At 42.2% G+C, this 10,890-nt stretch overlaps 1 pseudogene; it reads left to right on the forward strand.

Moving 5' to 3' along the window:
* Positions 1–2,233: 2,233 nt before the first annotated feature.
* LOC136508350 (uncharacterized) lies at positions 2,234–4,437 on the forward strand (annotated as a pseudogene).
* Positions 4,438–10,890: the final 6,453 nt, after the last annotated feature.

Consider the following 10,890-nt stretch of genomic DNA (forward strand, 5'->3'; position numbering starts at 1 on the left):
ACCAAGAGCACGCCTCTGCATAATCCACTGTGCTAAGCACCTTTGATGCATGCCTGATCTGCTGCCACTTTGCTACAACAGCTCAGAGATGACTAGGCCTGTGTACTGCAACAGCACCACAGATCTTCACAGCAGTGACATACTGATCCCACTCACAGCTGCAATCCTGCACAGAGCACATATGCAGCACAAGAGCAAAACCTGACAGACAGGAGAGAGAAAACAAAGTTAATCCTGAATCAGGTCGCACTCATAAACTCATGCGGTGAAATGCAGTGTGCAATATTTATATCATCACAGTGGGAAAAATGATAGGGCGCAAAATCATTCCCCACCAAGAGATACTACATGGTAAAGTCGGAACAGAAAGCTGTACCGGTCCCGTTCGGCTTACCCAGAAACCGACTTGTTCGGCTTGTTTTTTCAGCCAAAACAATGTTTTTCTCTCACAACAATTCAGCCAGAACAGTGTTTTTCAGCCAGTTTCAGCCAAGTTTCAGCAAACCGAACGGGTCGGGTCGAAATCCGAAATTCTAAAAGATGGTAAATATATTCAGATTTGCATACAACAACAACAACAACAAAACATTTAAGTCCCAAATAAGTTGGAATAGGCTAGAGTTGAAACATAGCAGAAGCAATCAAGGTTCAGGCACGTGAACTTCTAACCACTCTATCTAAGACTAAGTCTTTAGGTATATTCCATCCTTTCAAGTCTCCTTTTATTGCTTCTACCCAAGTCAACTTCGGTCTTCCTCTGCCTCTCTTCACGTTACTATCCTAGCTTAGGATTCCACTACACACCGGTGCCTCTGAAGGTCTCTGTTTGACATGTCCAAACCATCTCAACCAGTGTTGGACAAGTTTTTCTTCAATTGGTGCTATCCCTAATCTATCACGTATATCATCGTTCCGAACTCGATCCATTCTTATATGACCGTAAATCCAACGCAACATACGCATTTTTGCGACACTTATCTGTTGAACATGTCGTCTTTTCGTAGGCCAATATTCTGTATCATACAACATAGCAGGTCTAATCGTCGTCCTATAAAACTTACCTTTTAGCTTCTATGATATCCTTTTGTCACATAGGACACCAGATGTTTGCCGTCACTTCATCTACCATGCTTTGATTCTATGGCTAACATCTTCATCAATATCCCCGTCTCTCTGTAGCATTGATTCTAAATATCGAAAGGTATCCTTTCTAGGCACTACTTACCTTCCAAACTAATATCTTCCTCCTCCCGAGTAGTAGTGTCGAAGTCACATCTCATATATTCAGTTTTAGTTCTACTGAGTCTAAAACTTTTGGACTCCAAAGTTTTCCGCTATAACTCCAGTTTCTGATTCACTCCTATCCGGCTTTCATCAACTAGCACTGCATCATCCGCGAAAAGCATACACCAAGGGATGTCCCCTTGTATGTCTCTTGTGGCCTCATCCATCACTAAGGCAAACAAATAAGGGCTCAAAGCTGACCATTGATGTAGTCCTATTCTAATCGGGAAGTCATCCGTGTCTCCATCACTTGTTCAAACTCTAGTCACAACATTGTTGTACATGTCCTTAATGAGCCCGACGTACTTCGTTGGGACTTTATGTTTGTCCAAAGCCCACTACATAACATTCCTTGGTATTTTATCATAAGCCTTCTCCAAATCAATAAAAACCATGTGTAGGTCTTTCTTCTTCTCCCTATACCGCTCTATAACTTGTTTTATTAAGAAAATGGCTTCCATGATTGACCTTCTGGACATGAAACCAAATTGGTTTATAGAGACCCGCGTTATTACTCATAAGCGATGCTCGATAACTCTCTCCCATAGCTTCATAGTATGGTTCATCAACTTAATTCTCCGGTAATTAGTACAACTTTGAATATCCCTTTATTCTTGTAAATCGGTACCAATATACTTCTCCTCCACTCATCAGGCATCTTGTTCGATCGAAAAATATGGTTGAACAACTTGGTTAGCCATACTATAGTTATGTCCCCGAGACATCTCCACACCTCGATTGGGATACCATCCGGTCCCATCGCCTTACCTCCTTTCATCCTTTTCAATGCCTCTCTGGCCTCAGATTCTTAGATTCTCCGCACAAAACGCCTATTAATGTCATCAAAAGAGTCATCCAACTGAAAGGTTGTATCCATATTCTCACTGTTGAACAATTTGCATAGTGTTTGCAAAATAGAAACATAGATCTGGCCATCTGGGTCTATGTACACCATGAGGATGTAATGAGTTACATGTACACAGCAGCAAAAGCTAGAGTACAATTGGGCAAAATAAATATAAATAAAGCAAGATGGGGTCGGGGCGGTCCATCTGTTGCAATCAGGCCACCAGTGGAATAAAGGACAATCGACATTAAACCGATCCGCTTCTTTTTTTATTCGGAACAGTGTTTTTCTCTCACAAATTTTTCCAGCATTCCTCCAACCATCCAAATTCCTCCAGAATTGGGCCTGTTCGCTTGGAGGAATTCTGGAGGAATTTAGATGGTTTGGAGGTATGCTGGAGAAATTTGTGAGAGAAAAACACTGTTCCGGATGAAAAAAGAAGCGGATCAAGCCGGGTTTAAGGGCTTAAACCCGGCTTCCGCTTCTCTCACCTCAAAGCACAACCAGATCTTGGAGAAAAATGGCCCCTAAATTAGTCTTTGTTCTTCCAGTTGTGCTCCTCGGCTTGGCACTCCAGGCGATTCTCCGGCCACCGCCCCAAAAACTCTGTGGCTTCCCAGGTGGCCCTCCTCTGACATCCCCCAGGATCAAACTCAGGGACGGAAGGTACCTTGCATACAGAGAAGATGGAGTACAGAAAGACAAGGCCAGGTACAACCGTACAAGATCATCACAGTGCATGTGTTTGATAGCACCAAGGACTTCCCCTTACCTGTTTCTAAGGTAAATCAAACAGCACAACATGACTAGAAGTGAGATACCTTTTCCCCACTTCATATTTTGCTTACAGCTGGTTTCTTGGAACTGTCAATCAGGAGCTTGTGGAAGAATTGGGAATTTACCTCCTTGCTTATGATAGAGCTGGATATGGGAAAAGTGACCCGAATCCCAAGCGGCATGTCAAGAGCGAGGCACTGGATATCGAGGAGCTTGTTGACCAGCTGGGGCTTGGGCAGAAGTTCTATGTCTTAGGGGCCTCAATGGGAGGATACTCAGTTTGGGGATGCCTCCAGTATATACCACACAGGCAAAACATAAACTTCAACCACACGCATTGTTAATGAAATATGCAACCCTTCATATATGTAAAAGCTCCATATGCCTTGTGTGCAGGCTTGCAGGAGCTGCGATGGTTGTGCCAATTATCAACTACTGGTGGCCTTCTTTCCCAGCTGAATTATCTAGGCAGGCTTTCAAGAGACTGGTTGTGCTAGAGCAGAGAACTCTTTGGATTGCACATAACATACCATCCTTGCTTTACCTGTGGATGACCCAGAGGTGGTTCCCTTCTTCTGCAGCAGCCATGCACCACCCTGAAATATTTAGCAAGCATGATATGGAGGTTCTTCAGAAGATGATGGCAATGTCAAAAACCATTGAGGTAAATCACAGCCTCAGAGATAAATGTAGAAAAAAGATAGCAGAACATGAAGTGCTACTTGACAGAGTCAGAGCAGGTCAATTTAATAAGATTGTAATACAAGGATTAGCTTCCTAAGCATTCATGCCATAGAGACAATAACATAGTAATACATTTACATGAAAAATACACCAAGAAAGAGTATAAAAAAAATATGTATTCAAAGTTGACCTGAAGCAATAAAAAAGGGCATACCCAGTGCAGAGAGCTCCCGCTCTGTGCAGGGTCTGGGGAATGGTGTTAGTGGCAAGCCTTACCCTCACCTGTGCAATGCGAGGAGACCGCGACTCGAACCCGGAACCTTCCGGTCACAGGCGGCAAGACTCTACCGCTTGCACCAGGCCGACCTGAAGCAATGTAATATAGAAAAATAACTTATCCCTTCTAAAGATTTCTTGACATAGCACTGATTTGCTGCTGCATTTTTCAGAATAAATCAAGGCAGCAAGGCATTTATGAATCAATCCACCGTGATTTACTTGTCGCTTTTGGAAGCTGGGAGTTTGATCCAATGAACATTACCAATCCATTTCCTCAAAATGAGGGTTCTGTGCACATCTGGCAAGGATACGAAGATAGGTTGGTGCTTGTTGAGCAGCAGAGGTACATTTCCAAGAAGCTTCCGTGGATCAAGTATCATGAAGTCCCAGAAGGTGGACACATGTTCATGCTGGTAGATGGATGGACCAACCGAATTCTCAAGGCACTCTTGTTAGGAGAAGAGCCCCTAGATGTGTGACAGTAGGTCCATTTTCAAAATGTTGAAGAACTGCAGCTGCCAGCTGTTATTTTGCTTATTAATTTTGTTCCCCAAGTTGTACACTTGTATTCCTACAACACCAAGACTAGTCTAATTCATAATCTGATAGACTTTCCAGCATATCAAGTCGTTACAACAGCAGTGAGACCATTGTACTCGTCCCATACACATGCTACCTTTGGTCCAAAATTGATTTCATCCTAGAAAGCGCGTAGTCAATGTAGCATCCGGTTTTAAGAACAAAACCAGATACACACCATATGTGAGTCCAGAAAGTCAAATCTCACATATAACTACAAATAAGGGTAATATCATAAGACATTGCTTATTACATAACGTATTAGTATAAAGAATACAACATCAGAGTATAGACAGCGGAAAGACAACTTCGATCTTCAGGTGAAGACTCCACTTCCACAGGGACAACTGACTGATTGACCACAAGCCTAATTCCTCCAAACTCTAGCAATCTGGTACCCATCAGGGATTTTTATCCAAATAATTAAAAAATAAAGCAAGCGTAAGTACATGTCGTACTCAACAAATATAACATGGGGTTCATGAGGCTCAAAAGGCTGACACTGGTTGACTACGATTAGATTTTAATTGTCACAATTTTAGCAATTAGGTGGCAACATAATTTATCCATAAGCTCATAAACACATGATCAGGTAAACATGAATAATAAATAGCATAAACAGTAATCATTAATGAGCATCTTCATCATCAGTGTTCCTCATCATTAACCATTAGTGATCATCTATTCCGTAAGGGTTCCAAGGCCGCTCGTGACCGTGAGCACGGCTGATATACCAGTTTTACACTCTGCAGAGGTTGTACACTTTCACTGTGAGTCGTGATTTACCCTTTCGCCCGAGGCGGCCAACCTCTTGACCCACTACCAAGGAAGGTCGGCAGGGTTCACTATGAAGTCTTTCAAAGATTCGTCTAACAAGTTAGGGCCGCTAAGGTTTCCCCATCAATAAGCATAAAACCCCCCTCCAAGGAGTGACTAACAAGATACAAAGAAACCAAAGTGCACCCTCTTGGCAGGCCGAGATCATACAAACTGGAGCCCCTCTTGCGTCATAAAGGTAACCTCTAACAAGCTAGAAAAGGTCCTCATACTGAGCTAAAGCCAAAGCCATATAGCCCTCACAGCTGTACTGTAAGTCCCGGATGATCACTTACAGATAAGTCCTTAGGGAGAGGAATCTAGAGCACCATAAAAATAGCCCAATGCTCTAGCCCCTTTTCCATGTTGCTAAAAAGCATCTTTTAGTGTTTATTGCATATACCATTAGTCAAGTTACAAGATCATGGTTATAGTTGAGCATTAGCAAAGCTACCCAATGCAATAACCCAAAGGTATCAAGGTACAAGTACAAAAGACTAGGAAATCCTTAGTGGTAGTCAAGATAGACACATGCAGTATGGATTAAACTGATTAAAGGTGTATAGCACAACAAGGATGATCCCATGCTATACTTGCCTTAAAACACCGATCTTTCGGTAAGCTTTAATCTTCAACGTTCTTCTTCTTCTTGATCACCACGTATATCTCACCGACTGTACGTAATCATAAAGCATCACACAAGCATCCATATAATCATACACGAAGCAAACAATAGATCTAAATCAGAACAGTACACCAATCATAAAATCAAGAAGAAAAGTTTATAAAACGAATCTACGTCTCACTACGAACACACAGACGCGAAGAGCACACTAATCGGAGCTATGGTGAAAAAGATACATCTACCAAAAGATTTGCTTTATATGTGGAAAAGAAAACTATAGGCTTCATTTATTTTAACTATATAAAAATGATATTTTATAAGTATTATAAATTGAATTAAGTCAAATTCATATTTGATTTATAAAACTAAAATCAAACAAGTCATATTTTATTTATAAAATCCAGTTGCATAATTATTAATCAAGATATGATTTAAACCATGAAATTCCAGAAATAGCGACATGGTAACCACTGTTACTGACGCGCAGATCTCGTCGCTATGAATCTAACGTAACTTGAATGGGCTAAAACGGAGTTAAAACGTAGAAGATATGATTTAAACAAGATTTCCTTTATTAAAGTAATAGATTAAATCTAACCTTGAATTTTAAAAGTTGAAAACATATATAACAGTAGTATGAACATGTAGATTATGAAATTACGAATCTAACGCAAGTTGAACGGGTCAAATCGGAGTTAAAATGGAGAAGTTACGCATGAAATAAGGTGCAATGGCATTTCTGTAAATAAACTGAACTTATTCTTGAATTAAAACAATTAAATTACCTGACTGTGGTTGCTGACTGGGCGAAAACAGAAATAACCGTAGATGACAGGGGCTAGCTTGAAAGATATACAAGACTCACAAAATAGTAGATCAATTACGGAAAAGTACAGAGGTTAGAACGCAAAGTGCGCATGCACTATGCTGTGGACCGAGTCTGCGAGCCGTGAACCGGTGGAGGTGCTGTGAGGGCAATCCACCATGGACCATGTCCACGATGGTGTATTTGGAATTGTATTTCTAGATTTATTTTTTCAAAGAAAAACGGCCATAAATGCGAGTGATGTCACGATGATGTCAACAAGCTAACAAGCAAATTGAATCACGAGACGCATGTAAGGCTCACGGCCGGTGGCACCATTAACGGCGGCGACCAGAGCTTGCCAGAACAGCTAGAGAAAAGGCCTAGGGTCTCGGTTGACCAAAAGGAGAGCAGGGATACCGAGAGAGCGACGGCGAGCTCACCTGGGCACTGAACGGAGATGGACTGGAGGCGGCACCGGGCTTGGCGGAGCAGCAGCGACTTCCACATGGTAAAGCTCGTCGGCTAGCTCGAGTTGACGGAGAAACAGCAAGATTCCGCGACGGCTTCGGCGGACAGGCTCGGCTCCTCGGCGAGATTCAACTGGGCAGCAGCGTGAGCTCGGGCATGGACAGCGGTGAAACGGCAGGCGACGTCAACGGCGACGGCGGCGTGAGCTCGGATGGAGGTGACGGCTTGCGCTAGGATTCGGCGAGGGCGTAGCGGTGTCGGGGCTCGACTTATATGGGGCGCTTCACGTGGGCGCGCGGCAAGCGAGTGAGGCGGGGCAGCGTGGGACTCTCCGACGGCGATGGCAGTGCTGGGGTCTCTCGAACGGCTGCGCCTTGCGCTCGGCTTAGATGGGGAGGTGGAGCAGACGTAGGGCGGTATTTAAGGTGCACGGAGGCGTGGGCGGCACGGCACGCGCGGCGTAACGGAGGCAGACACGGACGGCGACGGTGTCCAAGCTGGCCACGACGCTAGGAAGAAGAGGCGCCTGATGGGTGGGGATGGACTGTCAGTGTAAGGAGGGAGAAAGGGATGGCTCGGCTGGGCTGCTGCGTAGGCTTTTGCTGGGCCTGACTTTGCTGGCTGCACGGTGGTGCGGAGCTGGGCTACGCAGGACGGCTTCCAGCAGGGAGAGGGGAGAGAGGGGAAGTTAAGTTTTTTTAAATGTTTCTTAAATCCATTTTAATCATTTTAAATTTTAGACAAGACACGTATTCCAATAATTCCAATACACCAGCATATATGCACAAACACGTTGCTAATTCTTATATTTGATTTTAATTTTAACAAAGTTTTTATTATATATTTTTTTCTAGGTTTAAATGCTCACAAAATAAAAAATTAAATCAATTTTATCTATTTTAAAACCTTGTAAATTTTAGGGTGTTATAATTCTACCCCCTTAAGATGAATCTCGTCCTCGAGATTCGGAAGACAGTGATAAAAGAGATATGGATACTCTGCATTTATTCGATCCTCATTTTTCCAAGTTATATCCTTCATTAAGAGCTATTCTAAGATCCTGGTTAGCTAATCTACGTAAGCATGATCGTCTCTCGTATTGAGATCCTCCAATGGTGTTTCTTCCTTTACACTGACATCTGAAAACTCATAGTCCACATTACTATCCTCACAGGATGCACCTTCTAATAGGTCATTTTCGTATTCCTCAGGTGCAGGTTGAATACCTTCATACTCAATTCTTTCTCCTGATGGTGTGGTTAGAAGCACCGAACGCTGGGCATACTTAATCACTCCTTTACAAGCAGATAACCATCCATTTCCAAGGATAACATCAATGTCCATTAACTCCAAGACTACAAGATTTGCCTCAAAGTTCTTCCCTTTTATGTTAAGACTAACTTTTGGGCATAAGCGGTTTGCCTTCTTTTCTTCTCCTAGAGAGTTAACTATTATGGGTTTCCTCATCGGAAGCATAGTCATCTTATGTTCTTCCACATATTCCCTAGAGATAAATGAATGTGAAGCACTAGGGTCGAATAACACCATAGCAGTGTCTGAGCTTACTACAATCAAACCATAAACAGACTCCTTAGCTCCATAAGTGGTAATCAGACCCACATTGTTCAACCAGCCTTGAATGTAGTTTCGCTTTGACTTATTGCCTTGCACCTGCTTCTTATGGACGTTCTGTTCTAGCTCCGACTGCTGTTGATTTTGGCTTCGATTACTGTCGTCAAACTTCTCAAAACAATCATTCTTATAGTGTTCAATCTCACCACATTCATAACCTTCCTTACTAGTAGAGGTATTTGTTGTTATCAAAGTGATAGTGGGAGATGACAAACGTGGCTCTTGAGAACTAAAATGCTGCACTTCATCATTAGGTTGATGATACTGATCTTGATCATTACTTTCAAGCAGATTCATAGGGTGCGACTGATATTCTGGTTGTGTAGCGAAACGGAGACGAGTATTTCTTAACTGGCGTGGAAGGTCACGCTTTCTCTTCTTCTCTTCCATCTCTCGACGCTTGTTCTCAATTACAATTGCTCTGTCCACCAATGTTTGAAGTCGACATACACCACGGTCATCAGCTGTAGTTGCAACCCATCATTTAGTCCTTTCAAAAAGCGTTTTTGCTTTTTAGCATCACTATCCACCTCTTTTGGAGCATAGCGTGACAATTGAGTGAACCGGTTACGATACTCACACACTGACATAGATCCTTGCTTCAAGTTGAGGAACTCTTCTTGCTTAAGTTCTACCTCACCTAACGGGACATGGTAGGACCTGAAATTCTCCTTGAATTCCTGCCAGGTGATAGCAGTAGCATTGTTGGGACACCCATACTCAAATGACTCCCACCAATCTTGGGTAGTTCCTTGTAGTTGACCGGAAGCATAAAGCACCTTTTCATGGTCATCACACTGAGCTATGTCCAATTGTCACTCCACAACTCTAAGCCAGTCATCAGCTTCTAGTGGTTGGCTTGTATGAGAGAATGTCGGTGGATGTCCCTTCATAAACTCGCTACGCTTGTCAATAGGTGGTGCTTGATGTGGGTTATTCAACACATTTTGAGCAATAGTCTGTAATAACTGAGTCTGCGTCATCAAAGCTTGCTCTATAGATGGGGAATTGGATGGCGGTGGATTAGAATTGGCAGCATTCCTTCCAGCACCTTGTGAAGCACTTCTCCTGGTAGCAACCATCTGTTTTCAACATGTATGAATTAGAACTCAATCGTTCATAACATCCTTAATTGTAGCTTCAAGAGATGACAAGATAGGATTGATGGCAATTGAGACAAGAGAACACCAAACCCCAGAGATAACTAATACTTCCAAACGAAGCGCTAGAATGTAACAAACTTCATCTTACAAATCCTTCAACTCAGCTACCCCCCTTAAGAAAAGATCAACTAGGGGACACATAAAGGGTAGCTTGCACCTTCTTCCGGATGATCTAACTAGTAACAAAATGTTCTAACATCCCAATGATACTCTTGTAAATGGGCAAGAACAAGAAATCTAAAATTCCTCGCGAGCAGAAAAACAGTAGCATAGTAAAACAGATGTAACTCCCATTCTGTTAATCCAATGAAGTTGTAGCTTATACCGTTGGAAAGCTTACCAAATTCTCCACAACTTCCTTATAGAACACTTTTCCAAATTCTGCAGTTAACTTAGTCGAAAATAATGCACAACAGAAACTACTCTAGATTCCAAACAGCACAGATGCATCGCTTTGTGATTTTCGTATCTCCATAACCAAAATAGCTATCAGGCTGATTCTTATGCTCAGAGAAAGATATTGAAGTCTACTATCGTCCAGAATTTTCTTATTATTTATGATTGTCCAAAATCAGAGATATAAGCCGATGAATGCAGGCTGCTCCGAAGCGACAGGATAGGGGAAACAATAGAAAACCATAACCCAACTATTTATATCACTAATCCTTATACCTTAGGCCTATAAACTAAATGATATTGTGGGAACACCCAACAAGATCATTGCAATCATTACAAAGATGCAAAACAATCATAAGCAAAATGACAATTCAACAAGCAATAAAGATACACAATTCAATCATGGACTCAACTTGCGATACTATCGTCCTTATTGTACTAGGGGTAATAATCATAAGACTCATCTTCAGATTACGCAAGAAGGTGGTGAGAGACAGTTCTAAAAGCATATCAAATCAAGGAGTGAATATGA

This window comes from Miscanthus floridulus, chromosome 15, assembly GCF_019320115.1.
Source record: "Miscanthus floridulus cultivar M001 chromosome 15, ASM1932011v1, whole genome shotgun sequence".
NCBI lineage: Eukaryota > Viridiplantae > Streptophyta > Magnoliopsida > Poales > Poaceae > Miscanthus > Miscanthus floridulus.